Source organism: Lepidochelys olivacea (genome assembly GCF_965140295.1).
Source record: "Lepidochelys olivacea isolate rLepOli2 genome assembly, chromosome: 6".
NCBI lineage: Eukaryota > Metazoa > Chordata > Testudines > Cheloniidae > Lepidochelys > Lepidochelys olivacea.
The window spans coordinates 77,750,011-77,766,128 of record NC_140416.1 but is presented as its reverse complement, the minus strand read 5'-3'; the positions used below and the strand labels follow the sequence as shown (position 1 = coordinate 77,766,128).

General features: G+C 39.7%; 1 long non-coding RNA gene across 2 annotated transcripts; it reads right to left on the bottom strand.

The window, feature by feature from the left end:
- Positions 1 to 3,752: 3,752 nt before the first annotated feature.
- Positions 3,753 to 14,776, bottom strand: LOC311521832. Of its 2 annotated transcripts, none has more exons than XR_014711978.1 (4): positions 14,479 to 14,776; positions 14,018 to 14,154; positions 8,095 to 8,139; positions 3,753 to 5,162 (listed from the first exon to the last, which is right to left on the bottom strand). It is a non-coding gene; the product is annotated as an uncharacterized lncRNA (long non-coding RNA). The 2 variants fall into 2 exon arrangements; XR_014711979.1 differs by having other exon boundaries at positions 14,237 to 14,773.
- Positions 14,777 to 16,118: the final 1,342 nt, after the last annotated feature.

Sequence of the window (16,118 nt, the reverse complement as noted above, 5' to 3'; positions counted from 1 at the left end):
TATGCAGAACGTAAGATTCTATTAGTTTAAAAAACAAATTAGTTTCTAGCCCTGTGAAGGGGAGACCTTCTGAATGTAAACCAAGGCAGGGCCCTCTTCCTGATTCCAGAGGCTGCCAGCCTCAAACACTACTTCCGCAAAAAACTTGAAATGGGCCCTTTCACTGGTCCTGGGATGTTACCTCTGAAGTTTAATGATAACAGTCAAAATTCAACAGTGCTAACTCTGTCCTTGCTGATACCATTTCTGAACTATCTAGGTTCTGATATGGTACTTCTTGCCACAATACCTGAATAGAGTTTATGCTGATGTATCTAGCATGAACATCCAACTAATGTACTGAATAGGTTTGTGCTTTTGCAAAATCATAGACTGATAGATGTTTCAGGTGCAGGAAACTCTGAGGCCACCTCCTCCATTCGCCTGCCAGTGCAAGGACAGAGTACATTATTCTCCAGAGTTTTGGCCAGTCCAGCATTAAATGATTGCATTCACAGGGCTTCCCAGACTCACATTAGAAGACTTTTCGCAGCCTGACACATCTCCTAGTTACGGCATGTTTCGTGAATAGTCAAACCTATTTTCTTCCTTTTCTGTATGTTATCCCATTCCCCCTAGTTATACTCCAGGACCACCAGAGCACAGCAGCGGGGGTGGGGCAGGGAGGAAGAAGAAAGAATGTGGATTAGCCCCGAGTCTCAGGAGAAGGAGAAAAGTGAGGGAACTACTAAGGGAGAATTCAGGAAAGGGGTCAAGGGTTTTACAAAAGCCAGGAGCTCTTTAGGCTCCGGAACGGAAGAGCTGGTGCAAGGAAGACTGAGGACAAACTAAACTGTCCTGTAGAGGCAGCAGTAAATCTAAGGAGGATTGAGCTGGATGATAGGGAACTCTGGGAAGCCTCCTGGGCTGCTACCGGCCGGAAGCAGTCAGCAAGCAGTCCGGCTAGAGCTTGGACCATGCGGGCCACTGATCAGCTCCAGCTCTTGGTGTCACCTGGCCAAGCACTACATGCTCTGGCCTGCTGCATTCTGGGGACTGATTATCTCAGCTGAGGACGCTTAAGCACCCTGACCTTACAGCCCCGTTTCTGACTTTCACTGCCGCCCGGGTTCTTCCATCCTTCCCCTTTCCTCTTCCTTCCCACTCTTCTTCTGTATGCATACCTCCCTTCCTCCACCTGATCACCACAAACACTTGTTTGTGGTCAAATAAAGAGTTGGAACCAGCTGACATTTCCTATCTAAGCATCACTCCCTCCCCTCCAGTTTCTGCATCCTTTTGGCTTGTGACACAGACGCCGATGTAGAACCTCTGGGCCCTTTGATTCCAAAGTCTTGAAGTCGCAGGAAGAAGAAAGTAGTTTGCCTAGAGAGCTCCCCCTTCAAATGTATCCCACTTTTAATTGAAGCGGTCCCCCCCCCCCATCCCAACCCCCCATGGAGTAAGGAATGGTTTTGCTGAGTACCTTTCCCTTTCTGAAAGGTCTCAACAATCTTCTGGAAACTAGACACACATTGTATGCAGTGAGAAAGTTGTCAGAGGTTAGACCAGGGAGAGAAAAAAAAATCTCAAGATGATCTGGGAGACTGCAGGGCATCCAGTTCCCTGTGTATCAGGGAAACACCTACCCTTTCCCCCACCATTTAAAGGAGTTTAAAACCCATTTAAGAAAGAAAGAAAGAAAGAAAGAAAGAAAGAAAGAAAGAAAGAAAGAAAGAAAGAAAGAAAGAAAGAAAGAAAGAAAGAAAGAAAGAAAGAAAGAAAGAAAGAAAGAAAGAAAATCGTTCCTCACTCCAGGATTAAAACAATGGTGAGATTAGACACACATCATCCCGGTCCATAGCTTTAGGAAAATATTGGCCCCCTTTTCACCTCTCAGACTGTCAGAAAAGCCTTTGCACGGTTTTGTTTCAGCAAACCCACAAATAATGGATAGTTCCTTTCATAAATTGCCAGTAACACCCCATTCTTCCCAGGTTCTCAGAGCTCACAGTAGTGGTTGCATATGCGAGGACATCACCAGTTACAGACATCATCAGTACAGAACACTCTGTTATTTATTTAGACTCGGAAAAAAAGAGACCCTGGGTTATTTTCTTAACATAATTAAAATGCATCACTTAAGTTCCTATTTGCTCCAAAAAAGCGTGGGAGCATAAATGTTTTGGCTCTCAGCTGACAGTAAATATATCTTCATATCATGTTTTTATTTTATCATTTTTAATGCACACCCCTTCCCTCCCCCCACCCCCATTCCTAGTCGCTGAAGTGTTTGAAAGAGGCTTGGAGGCTACAGTATCTCGCTCTTTTTGCTCCAGGAGATCAAATGTATTACTTTTCCTTTTTGCGTGTCTGATGACGGGATAAAAATGTTGTTCCAGTCTAGATTTAGGGGCTGCCTCTAGGATGACACGATGTGAAAGTGCAGCCCGGGCTTCACAAAACTGGAGCAGCAACAACAAAAGACTACATTTTGGTAATTTACAAAAGAGCACTTTGGTTACTTTTACACATTTCCCGTGTAGGAAAAAAGAAAATCCCACCATCAGCGAAAGAAGCTTGTGTCTGAAATAGCTCTGGTTAGGAAAGCTTCGAAATCCTACATGTTTCATTTTGACAAAGCCACGCTGTCGCTGATTTGGGGGCGGTTTAATACTCATTTAGGCCGAGCAGTTTGTTGCCGTTAGAGTATAGCATCAATTGCAAGAGTTTTTCCTGCTTTGCTGAAAATGTAGATGGGCTTTAGCGTGGTACTGTTTCGTTTTCTCATTTCTCTGGAGATATTATTGCTTTGGGCTAGGAGCTATTGGAATTCTACTCCAAATAACATCGTTTACCAGAAGGATAAATTAAAAGCCTTTAAGAGAGCATGCCTCTTTTAAATGTTATATATTTCAATGGAAAACTTATTTAATAACATTATTGTCCGCAATGCGCCAAATCACATGACACATCTTTCTTTCCTTATAAAGAGACATGTTAGAAAAGAGAAACCTATTACAAACAACGGCTACAATTTACAAATAGTAAACATCAGCCATTAGATGGTCCCGAAATATTCTGTACTTTGTGTATCATCTGCCTTCCTTTTGCTCCCCTCTAGAATATTACATCCTTACAATTTATTATCCAGCTACAAACGTTGTAAATTTAAATATCTGGGAAATCGTTCATCAGCGTTATCTGAAACATTCCCTTCCCTGCATCGTTCACTGTCTCTTGTAATTAAACAATGTGGTGGGTACTGTAAACAGAATCAGTTTCTTGTGCACTAAAAAGGGAGGCGAAATCCAAAAGGAGGAAATCAACAAAATTATAATTTCCCGATAAAATGATAGCAAAAAATATACAAATCTATTTTACAAATATACAATATACAAATAATCATTTGCAGATTGTACCTTAAACCAAGTTCTGTATTGATTTCCACAGGGATAACTGCATCTTCTTGTGATGTTTATTTGTATATCCTACACACTGGCTAACTCTGTATATTAGGTATAGTGGACTAAGTCTGGTTTTCCTTGGACACAGAGCTCTCTCACTTATCTCGCTACCATTCTTAGCTTTCTTCTATAAGACATTTTATTTTTATTGTTTAGATGTGAATCCCTTTTTTCTTCAGTTTTATTTTTTAGCTGTCACAGGTGCCCTAGTAGATAATATTTTAAAAATACAACTGTTAGAAACCCAACCGCCCCTTTATTTTAATAGCAATGGGCCATTTATTGTCATAAGCACTTAAACAAAATTCCCCATTGAACAGCAGCACCTCGTTCCCTGCTGGGGTCAGCACTGATAGGATGGTATGACCCAATAATACTTGTTTAATTTGTGTTACCATCAGTTATGGCAGGACATTGCTCTATCCCTAATTCCATCCCCATTCACTTTCCCCGTACTGGCTGCCGCCCCGGGTCATTATTCATAGGGAACGTTATTTCTTTCCTTTAAATATAAGAGATGTGGCTAGGTAGCAAAAGAAACCGTAGACATAGTCACATCAGGTCTGGTTGTAGTACAGATCTCCGCATACTACAGACTTCCAGTAAAATGAAGGGATCTGGCTCGCTCGCTCTCTCTCCCCACTGAGCTCTCTCGAATATGTTTTCAGACCAAAACTGGAGTTGACTGTCCGTGGTCAGATACACGGGTCTGGGTGCAGATTCAAAACGAACTCATTGCAACAGATCCCTTCCTCCCCTCCCCCAGCACACGCCGACCCTCACTCACACTTCCCACGAACACAGGGGTCGAAGTGAATTTTAACCTGTTGTTGGTAACTGATAGAAAGACAGCGTCGTTTATAGAACTCCGAGAGCCAGGGTGTGCCCAGTCACTGGGAGATTGGCAAGGGAAGTGTTTTTGCAGAGCCACGTTTCGCTTAGACTATTCCACAGTATTGTATTCGAGACTCGAAGCGACCTTTGCTGACGGACGAAGGAGCTAGTTTAGTCGATTTTAAAGTGTTTATTGTAATCATGGCAATACCGCTCAGAGTCACACGCAATCCGAGAAGTTACAACATTTACATCGCCAGCCTCCCCACAACCTCCAGAGCTGCCTGGGCTGCAGCAGAACTGAGCCTTGCAGCAAGTTACGAAAGGAATCAGATATTGTTTAAACCCGTTTCCCCCCTCGCGTTCTGCGGCAGCCTTTCCTCTCTGCGGTATCAAGGCAATTATCAAGTAACCGGTCTTAACCCCGGACAGCTGCCTGCTTGGGAGATTTTAAGACTATCCCCCCCACCACCCCTTTTTTTGTCCTTTGAATCATTTTGGGTCCAGATTTCAAGGCAGAATCTCAGGCTGGTCCAGTGGCCTCTTTGCCTTTATCTTCCAGACACTAGCAGGTTTGACAAAAGCAGACTCCCCTCCTCCCGAGGAGATGATGGGCTCGTGTTTACACTCTAGACAGCCACTAACTCCTCCGAGCTCTTCCTCCCAACCCCCATCTCTCTTCCCCTCCCCCCAATTCTTTTTGCGTTATTGTTCAAGAGGTAAGGGGGGGGAAGCGTTTGGTACCAGCACACTGTCCTATTCTGCCTTTGCACCGTGACCACGCAGCTCCCAATTCATCACGTGTCCTTCTCCCGGACAGTTCCCCCACTTTGACTGTCAGACGCGCCTCTTCATGTCACCTTCTTCCTCCAAAGATACCTACTGGGGTAGAAAGAAAAGGAGGACTTGTGGCACCTTAGAGACTAACAAATTTATTTGAGCATAGGCTTTTGTGAGCTACAGCTCACTTCATCGGATGCATTCAGTGGTAGAGAACACAGCCAAGAAATAGCCACACACAGTAACGCACTCTACACTGCACCGTCTGCCTCACGCCTATGGCGAGCTCTCCACAGCCCCGTCAACCCACTGGCATTTTCCGGTAGCCAAAGAAAGATGATCCGGGAACCACTCTGAAGGGGAAAAGTACCCATCTCCTGAAGCCCAGATGCTAAGCAGGTCTTCCGTGGCCTCACTAGTTAGTACATTTTAGGGACAAATCGCCTTCTCCCGTCACCCTAAACATGAAAATAATCCAGCCTATGAATCTGGATTAAGGACTCGCATCAGTAACTACCAGTCCTGGCGTTGCGGAAGAACTAAAAAAGCAGGAATATGGAGCAGTACCTTGAAAAAGACCAGAACAAAATATACTCACATAAATGGATTTCAAGATTCTCTTCTACAGCTAGTATTCAGAAAGAGTCGTCATCATCATTATTATTCGCAGCACAAATTTAGCGAGACGAGGAAATCTGTTTAATCGGGTTATTAATCATTTAAAACCCAGTAAATAAATTTACAATCTAAAAAGTACCATTGATGATTCACACCGTTGGTAGAGTTTAATTACAAGCTAAAGTAATATTTGCATGTCAAATTTGGCATTTTTAAAAAAATAAACAGGGTTTGTAGGCCAAAACTCTGGTGAGTTACAGTGTTTAATAACTAACTGGGATCATTCCCGTGTCTATATATTAAAAGCGTTGTGTTTCTGGTAGTAAAGAACACGAATGTATGTTCTTAACACGTTCCCGTTGCAACTGCATGTCGATTTCAACATTCCCTTAACGACCATCCTACAGATGTGTGTAAAAGAAATGGATTATCTCACATTTCTCTACAACTGAAATGTGATACACCTTCCTGCATTTTAGGGTACATCGTTTGAGACAGATCTACAATTGCAACCCTCTTTGCAGACAGGAGACGAGATCTGTGCCGAATATACATTCAAGGATGTAATTCTTTCTCAGACAAATAATCGGCTCCCTTTCAAATATAATTAGTGTTTTGATAGTGCATTTCTTCTGAGAAGTAGATCCACAAACACACACAACCTCGTATCGTGTGTGTTTGTACATTTGAAACAGGATTATATAGAGAGCCTATATGGTGGATGATACAGACACTGCTTTTTAAAGGGTTACACATAGACAACCTTATTTATTACCTAAACTACTGGACGAACGGTGTAGGTGCGTATTACACAAAGTAAACATTTTGAGAACATTTTTTGTTAAAAATGAAAATGTTTCGAAAACATAAGAAGCCATTGTTTGTTTTCGGTTCTTTGTCAGGATCAATTCAGGGCTAGCAGAAAGTAGCAGAATGTTATGTTTGTCTGTGCCAGGCGTGTTATTCTGTGAATAATGTGTCTTCCTTTTCTCGTGAGCAATTAATCTCTGAACCCTAGCTCCCATTGACCCCAATGGGTGCGCAGGAAACAGAGGAGAAGACCCTTAAATGGTAGAACTACACAGAGATTGGATTTTTGCAATTTGCATCATGCGGGTGGCCGGAGTAAACTAATTATTTAAAACAATCGATGGAATCATAACATTCGAACACCGCGTTTGTCAAAGGATAGCTCACTGTATAGGATATTCTTCAGATTTCATTCCCTCAATCCTGTGTGATCGTACGGTGCATTAGTTATAAATGTTTGGAAAACGGGTCGAACCTGATGCCACTGAAATCTATGGGCGTTTTGACAGTGATTTCTATGGCACCGACCCAAGATAAGTTTTACTGCGTTTAGGACAAGAAGGCAATGTATATACTTTCCTTAATACCTACAACATCCCTGCGTTCGGTACCGAATTATCCTGTTGAAATAAATCTAGAGTTTTAACTCGAAGTATAGAAATACCAGGCTGGAATCAACATGTGAAAATACTGTCATCAGGCCATCTGCATGTCCATACAAAATGATAAAAGGGCCAGATCCTGATCCCATTGATGTCACAGGCAAAATTTCCATGATATCAGTGGACAGAGGATCAGGCCCCACATCTGTACTTATATGCATGCAAAATATATAGAGATATAAAGATATGTATATAGTTGATTTGTATTAACCTAATTCTTCAAAAACTATTAAATAGAGACGTGTAGCCTGGGAATTTAAAAACGGGTTTGATTTTCCATTTGGGTTGCTTTCAAGGATTCGCTTTTATGTATTCCTCTGAGTGGACCGGCACTTAGTATTTTCAAACCAAATCCTGACTTCAGTAGGATTTTCAGGGTCTGGCCCATGTGGGCCCACTTTGAAGGCGTTAGCTGCCGTAAAAATAAGCTTATGATGATGGTGATGCTGATTAATAATAAAGGTAAAAGTCCATTTGATTTTGATGAGAGGTTTTCTCTGAGTAAATAAAGGGGCTCTCTTTGAAAAGCAGAGTAGAACTCTGAGCATCCCAAACATAGGCAAACCTTTCAGTCTCTCCTGAGAATATCGGATGCTCTGAGTTATCTGGAGGTTGTTATTTATATTGTAATTATTATTAATCGTTATTAATTATTTTATTGTTAAATAAAAGAATAATAATTAAAAATAATAAACACCTGCAATATTTCCCCCTCAGTTTTTAGTCTCTATCTCTTTCCACAAAATTTTACTGACAGTTGTCTTCCTGGGAGCTGATGACTTGGATATTGAGTATTCACAAAGTGTCTGTAGTTGAATATTATAGTATCTCCATCTTAATTAAACCCAATTCCGGTCCCTGCCTTTGCTAGAAAACCTACCTGAAATGCAAACATCTCGCAAATGTTAATAGCTATAATCTTAGTTCAATACAATGTTACCCACCTCAGTTATTAAGATCCAGTTAACCCCATGTTTACCTCGAATGATCTGTGAACAAACAAAAAAGTGGGAAAATATTTACCACATCGATCAGATAATCTCTAGTAAGATGTCAAAAATAAACTTGTTAACTTGTTCCGTAAGACAAAACCAAATCAAGAACCTTGATACCTTTATGGTTTGCAAATGGTCTTTTTGTTCAGTAAGGAGTGGACTAACATTAAAGAAGATCACACTTGCGTTCAGAAAATATTGTTATTTTTCTTTAATGGGGAAAATTGGACTCCCGCGACTTAGATCTGTGGTTTTTAGGACTGGGATGGAAATTGGACTGACACCACTTTGCACTTTAACAATCAGATTTCGTCAGGGTACAAGTTGTTTGTTTAACCCGACAGCTCCGTGCACCCCGTCGCACGCTTTACACACTCATTAAAACGATTATTCACGACCTGTCGAGTGTTTTCTAGTTCATTCACAGGAAAGACTTAACGCTATAAGATTCAAGAATATACCTTCAACTATACCAGAGAAAGAGAGCGGGGGGAGATTATCTATGCGATCATCTGATGCGCTGCCATTTTACATCTACAAGTTGGAAGAAACCAGTTGTTCAAAGTCAAAAAGCACTAATATTTTTAGATTGCGATTTGACAGCTAGGCAGGATCATAAACAAAGGATCCCACATTGGTTTCATTTCCCAACCTTTAGAACAGTATTGATATTATAATGCTTACCCTTAAACACTCTTCTGACAAACAGGAAAATTACCTACAGATGTTAATGACAGTTTTGGGGTAGATAAATTGAAACACAGCTTGGGAAAGGTATGAATTCACCACCTATGCAAAATAAATAATTCCTTCTTGTAATAGAGTCAGATTCCAAGGCTAGAAGGGACCACTATGGTCATCTAGTCTGACCTTCTGTACAACAGAGGCCATAGAACTCCCCCCCTTCCCCCACAGAAATGCTGTGTGTGTGTGTGTGTGTGTGTGTAAATCCAATCTTGATTTTAAAATGGCCAGTGACGGAGAATCCACCATGACCCTTGGTAAATTGTTCCAACAGTTAATTATCTTCACGGTTAAAATGTTTTGGCTCCTTTCTTATTGTGGAGTATAATGATCTGATGACTACCACAGGAATAATTCCTCCTCAGTGACTACGTTTTTACACTGCTTCTTTACAGCTTTTCCTTAACGATAGAGTGGAATGGGTATTTGTGAGCGGAATAATATTGCCGTTTGTAATATTATCATTCCTGAATTATAGGAAAGTATAGCAAACAGGGCTGAAACGTCACTGTATCTCCCGAAACAGCCGCAAAACAAGATGCTACTGTATCTTAATAAAAAGAAAAGGAGTACTTGTGGCACCTTAGAGACTAACCAACTTATTTGAGCATAAGCTTTCCTGAGCTACAGCTCACTTCATCGGATGTATCTTAATGTTCATTTAAAATGTAGATTTAAAAAAAAAAACCCATTTCAATCTATGATGCTCCAATTATTGAAAGAGTTCACCTGAATAACCTCAACACCTTTTTAATATATTAAAACATGAAGACGCAAAGGTATTTAAAGCATCTTGTCACTATATTGTACGACTGTGATATCTGAATGCAGATTTTTTTTAAATCAGCCCATGTCTGATTTATATATTCATATAACCCTAGATTCTGAAATTCTATCTGTTAGAAAACTCCTGAGGCTACTGTATTGCTAGGATCATATTTAGACTTAAAGGAAGGGAGAGAGTGGGGAAATAAAGCCAAAGTATGATTCCCGTGTAATGTCTTCAGTTCCACCAAACCATTTATTTAAAAGGGTTATTTTTTAAATAAAAAAGTATCTAAACATAATTTATCTTTATTTCAAAGCAAAAACCCTGAATGCAACAAGAGGTTTTAATCTGGAACAGTTTCATAGTTGCTCCAAAAGCAAGCATGTATAAGTAATTTGTTAAATTTATTGGATTGCAATAATCCACTATCAAGTTTGCTAAAAATGGATCTGTCAAGTGTGTTTCCCGGTATAAGCTCTTTCTTTCAAACCAACCTGGTATAATAATCAGGAGACAAAGAAACCGAAATATGTAAGTAAATACCTAAACCTCTGGTTAAATAAACACACTAATCAATAGGAAGCAAGCCAACATTTGTCTTATTGATGAAGAGACAATCGATTTTGCTGTTCCAACTTACAATCTGCAGTATCCATATTTAATCATTAGTGTTTTTTAACTCCACCGATTTAATCATCAAAAATAGTGTTAATAACTCCTACCCTTCCATCTTGTCATAAATTATATTCATAATCTGACAGAAAAGGTGGCTTTCCGATTTTTCCAGAAGTAGACAACTTTACCAAAATAGAATAAGCAGCTATGGAAATAATAACATGATTACTTAATGCAGATTTAAGAATTTTCATGCTGAAAATGTACCCCAATATTTACAATCAGAATATCTTCCCAAAGCAGTGGAATGTATTTCTTTTAAAAGATCATTGACACTTTAGCTCAATGCAATTTTGATACGGTTCACGTGTGTTTCCCATTAATGCCTAACGTCTGATAACAAAAATACAATTTCCATTTCATGTCACTGAGATTCTCCCTTCAAGACGCACACACAGCGGAAGTGCATTCAGAAGAACAATATTAGGTTTTCTAACCACTATAGCATTTGAAAATCAGCTACAAGCCATAGCATGAACAAATATTAGTTATTATCTGATACATTTAATCAGATCTGCATTTATTCCCTTGAACAGATTCCTCTAATAATCTGTCAGCATATAATTGTTTCAGCTTTTGTTTAGTTAACATATTCAGTTAAAGAGTCTCCTTGGTGGAACTGACACGCCTGTTTGGAAGTGTGTGTGTGTGCGCGCGCGCACCTAGGGAGAAAAAGGAGGGTAATGCCATCTTTGCTGTAACATCACTGAGATTTTTTACCTGAAAAGGGCAGTCGGAGTGTGTATTACTCCTATTAAATTCTCGAAAATATTGTAGCCATTTGGAAAACGCGAATTTTAACAGCAGGGTTTAACTATTTACATGCGGTTACAATTTTTTTTTAAAAAAAAGGGTTTGAGCTCTCCTCGAATCCACTGAAAAATTATGTGACTTTTTTTTATGTGCAGATCCTAACACGATTTTTTTGGCCGTTAAAGGCAACCTTATCTGCCATTGTATATGATGAATGTAATCGATCATTTAACCTTAAATACCCTCTATCAGATCATTTCTGGGTGGACGTCCTGGCCCCTTTGAAGTCAGCCGGGAATTTAGCCAGGGTCTCGCCTATAGAATTCAACTTTTCCGACTCAGCTCAGAATCCCGAGAAAAACCGTCGGAGGTCCACCAGCTCCTGTTCCACAAGACTTCGGCAGATCCGGCTCATGTCACCGTGCAAAGGATATCTGCTGAATGCAGTGCAACAGAAAATAAAACCAACAGCCCGTCGGGTCCCTGCCTTCTTTGCAGTTCCAAACCCCTATTGACCTGAATGAGTCAGATTCGCTTGAATGAGGAATGCACTTAATATCAGCCTTAACATTAAGCAGCAATTTTCAGTTAACTTTATTGGAGTTATTTACTAATATTTTTAGTGCAGGACGACAAATGTAAGTTTTTTTCAGCCTCATGTGTGACCGTATATCCTAAATTAATTAAATCTGTCCGCTAGAATTAAGAACAGCTAGGCATAAACAGAAGGAATCCTATTTTAAGTATTGTAATGTGTCCTGGCACTCATCCACAGAATTATTAGTAATTAATTTATTGTTATTATTATTATTATTAATAAAAACGTTTAATAGTATATCTCCACTTTGCTCATTAATAATAGAAAAAATGCTTCCTATTTTATTTGATAGCCTTGGCGAGGTAATTATATGTATACACCATTAAGATGTTTTTGATAATCCTTTCGTTAAATTAAAACACTGATATCTGTAACATTTCTCCAGTGTTTTATTGAGGTGACTTCCTCAGATGCTGTGTTCTGTTAAATGGCATTGTAAAAGGGGCAAGAAGGCAGTTGCTTGGGTTTTGTGCTTTAATACACGATTCCCATATTGTTGTCAGCTCACAGGAAAAATCCAACACGACCCGTCCCCAGCTGCGATCACCGAACGGTATGTATCGTTAAAGCAAATGTAAACTTTGCCTGAGAAGCAGATCAGCCGAATCACTGTAAGAGTCATTGCCAAATTGGTGAGGAACAGGAAAGAGAAAGGGGCAAAATCCTTTTAAAAATGTCTACCACAGGGAAAACAAAGTTTTAGCAACTGGCAGATAAAGTGCTGAGATCTGAAACAGGCACTGTGTAAACACTAAGAATCTACTTTTTTTTTTTTAAATGGCTTTGCTCTACATTCATTTTCTCTGGCACCTGAAAATCGAACCTGTATGTGTGTGACAAGCAAGGAACTCCAGCTCTCCTGTTTGACAAGAGCGCCCTCACCTTGCTGCTTTGAGAGCAGCTCCCAGGCACGGCAGACTCCTCACTGCTCACATTTTTCTGAGGACGGCAAGCGTAGCATATCCATCGCGATAGCTATATTTATATACCTCTCGATCTAACCATCTGCGGCTATCCCTATTGCTGTCTCCCTCACAGCAGCTTTGCACTGGATGAACGACCGAGATAGCTATAGTGACCGATAGAAGCATATCGATATAAGCACCAATATATAAACCTATAGATTTCTAAATCCAAACTCATTTGTAAAGAAATCAACAAATGTCTTATTTATACCTTACGGAACCAATTTAATCTATAGGCAGGTTTCTGCCAAACTGTCAACAATTTGTCAACTCTCTTGAAAGCTAAGTCATGCTTTGTATATAAATTTCCCCGGAAAACGAACTGTACAGGGCTTCCATTTCCAGCAATGTGAATGGGGAGATCCACCCCTCGATACTTCATTACCATTTGCTCTGATTACCTTCAGCAGGTGTCTTATCTCACTGCGTTTTGGTAACTTAAATTGGTGTATTAAAAATAATTATTTTCATGAGATTACAAATTGCGGAACAAGGGAATTAAAATCATTAATGGAGGCGGGCAAGGTGTATTGTTCTCCCCCCCGCCCCCCAACCGTTTCTAAGGCATAAAAGCCAGAACTTCAGTCAGTCTAGAAGCAGGGTTTTTTTTTTCCCCCTGGAGATATGATCAAGTTTGTCAAATCCATAGATCGAGCAGGACAATACTGTCACCACCCTCTCGTTTTACAAAGTATAGCACCTAAATAGATTAAAATCTCAATATCTCTGGCACGCAGGGGCACAGCATTTTAGGGGGGGGGGAGGGGGAAAGACGAGCAGAAATGCCTTGATCTATTATAAATTAAAATAAAACAAAAACCCCTCAATCTCTAGAGTGGAGCTTGAAATTGTTAAGTGATTCACTCTCCATTTCTGGGGGCAAGCGTTTGCCTGCTGGTATATCCAGAGGAAAGGCGATGCTAGTTTTATATACATTATTTTAAAAGTCTCCATCTTTGTTCTCATATAATTTTTGACAAGAGTAGCTTCCTGTGCGTTTCGGAAACTTAACAATATTTTCACTATACCCGAAAGGCGTAACTCCCCCCCGCGAAAAACCTATCCCTATTTGTAAAACCCCAAAGTTAAATGTTGTTATTTTATTTTTTACTTTTTAGAAACACAGTCCACCCCCACCTCCCCTCCAGCACATACACCGAAACGGCATCTATTACTAAGACTTCGATTAAATAGCAGCTTTAATTCTGGAAAAGGAACACACGTATTAAATTGTTCACGTTAAAGCATACTTCTACTTTATGGTGAGATCGAAAAGATCAATCACGTCCCAAGATCTACGTGTAAATATTGCTGATACCAGTGAGCACAGCCGTTTTACCAGTGCAGAGGAATAAAATGTACACTCACCAAGTCTGCACGAAAAGGTATCGCCATCACCCTGGCACCCTTTCTTTTCTTGCAGGTACAGGTAGGTCTGCCCAGCGTCTTAAAAAGCCAAACAAAACACTGCACATGTGTCACTTCCTTGGCTTTAGTCCTCTTAACTAGAAAAAGAAATAAAGTTAAAAATAAACTCATAGATTTTCTGGCAGAATTTATAAAATAATGAAGAAATGTGCAGCTTACCTGGTTAAAATTAAATAGAGGGGCGGGGGAGGGAGAAGAGGAACAATCCTAACTTTGGGCACAAACAGTTCAGATGTAACCGGTGTTTTTTAAACTCTACTTCAGTCGTGCAGGCGAGCTGGTTATTATTCGGGTTGAGGAAAATAGTATGTGTAGACAGAAGTCTGTCATGTATTTTAATTCGCATCACAGGGATCTGCCCGTAGGGAGAAGTAGTGGAGGTTTTCTTTAACTTCACCTACCCTGCTGGCGGGAAGGCTTGCTGAGATTGCTGGGCAGGTTTTCTTTCTGGAGGGTCCCATCTGTCTGGAATAAACTGCAGTGGAGTTGAGGGCAGGTTCTCCGGTGAGGTAGGAATATGCAGGAACTCCGCCCTCTGGGCACAGCCACACAAACCCAGCAGAACAGCCACAGCCAGCCCTAAAACCTCTAATGATCTTCACCTTCACCTTTTGCTAACCCAGTTCTCCACCACTTTTTGACCCGTTTACCCTGGCACCTTCACCACAGGAAAACATTCTTCAAAACAAGAGCACTGGACATACAAATCTGCCCAGAACCTATTGTGAAAAATTATATAGATAATAAATTGTATATTTCTATATTCTATATATGTGTATATATATTTTATATATTCTATAAGTATATAAAGAATATCTATGTATATTTAGTAGTGTATATATAGTAGCGTATATAAGACAGAGCATATATAAGGGTTTATCTTCGCTTCCATATGGTTAACTCTGTGTTCCTATATGAATATAGATTTAAATATATACACCTATAGATTCTTCTGTCCTTAGGAAAATATTATGACCAATAAAATAATACAAACACTAAAAATAACAATGGGTCTTATTCAACACCGACTCTGCCAAGGCCAAACTCTCATTGAGTTCAGCTATGGAGTAACTGGAATTCGGTGAAATTTGCCTGAGGAAGGGGTAAGTGCTGCCTGAGTCTAATCGCATAACGGGTGGTGAGGAGGTGAAGAAAATCCCCTTTGAATACTTTCGGACATAAACCTTAATCATCATGCAAAAGGGGTCACAATGAGCACAATATACTCCTACCAAAACTTGTACAGGGGTCAGACATTTTTTTAAAGGTATCATCTAAATAACCGTCGAATTTAGGGTAGGTTATATCATCCCTTTTTATCATTTAAATGATTTTGGCTCATATTTGTTCTACATAACACTTAGGATTTGAATGAAGCCAGTTTATGGTATATAAAATATCTTAGAGAAATATAAAATATTTTAAAGAAAATATCGAAATTAAACGAGGACGCTAGCTTAATGCCTCACTATAAATTTGGGCTGTGTTTTCTACTCATATCGGAGCTCATTACCACTCAATCATTTACTCAATCAAGTAAAAATACACTTGAAAGTTTCTTTAATATGAACTATACCGACAAGTGCAATAACCAGAAAAATAGCAATAGCTTCTTAATTCTAAAAAACCCATAAACAATATGAATAAGGAAACGCCAACAAAGGCCCCTAGTATGTCTTGACACGTGATAAATAATTTTTAAAAAATCAGTAAAAGTTCTTAAAAGTTCGACGTCAGACGTTCACATGCCAAGAGTTTATGGAAACAATATCAGATCACATCATTATTTGCTTGAAGGATAAAAAAAAAAGCCTTAAATTCCATACCAAGCTGTCATATGTATGTGTGAAAAGACATCATGAACGAACAAAAGGTTTAACTCGTAGGGTGGGAAGGAGGTAAATCCAAGACAAATTTTGGGCCTTAATAGGCCTGTTACAATATAGTACTACGTTAGTACTTTGCCTTCGAAAGACATTTTTATCCCAGGTAATATTTATATGGTAACTTGAGTAAACTACCAAATCAAACATGTTCCTCT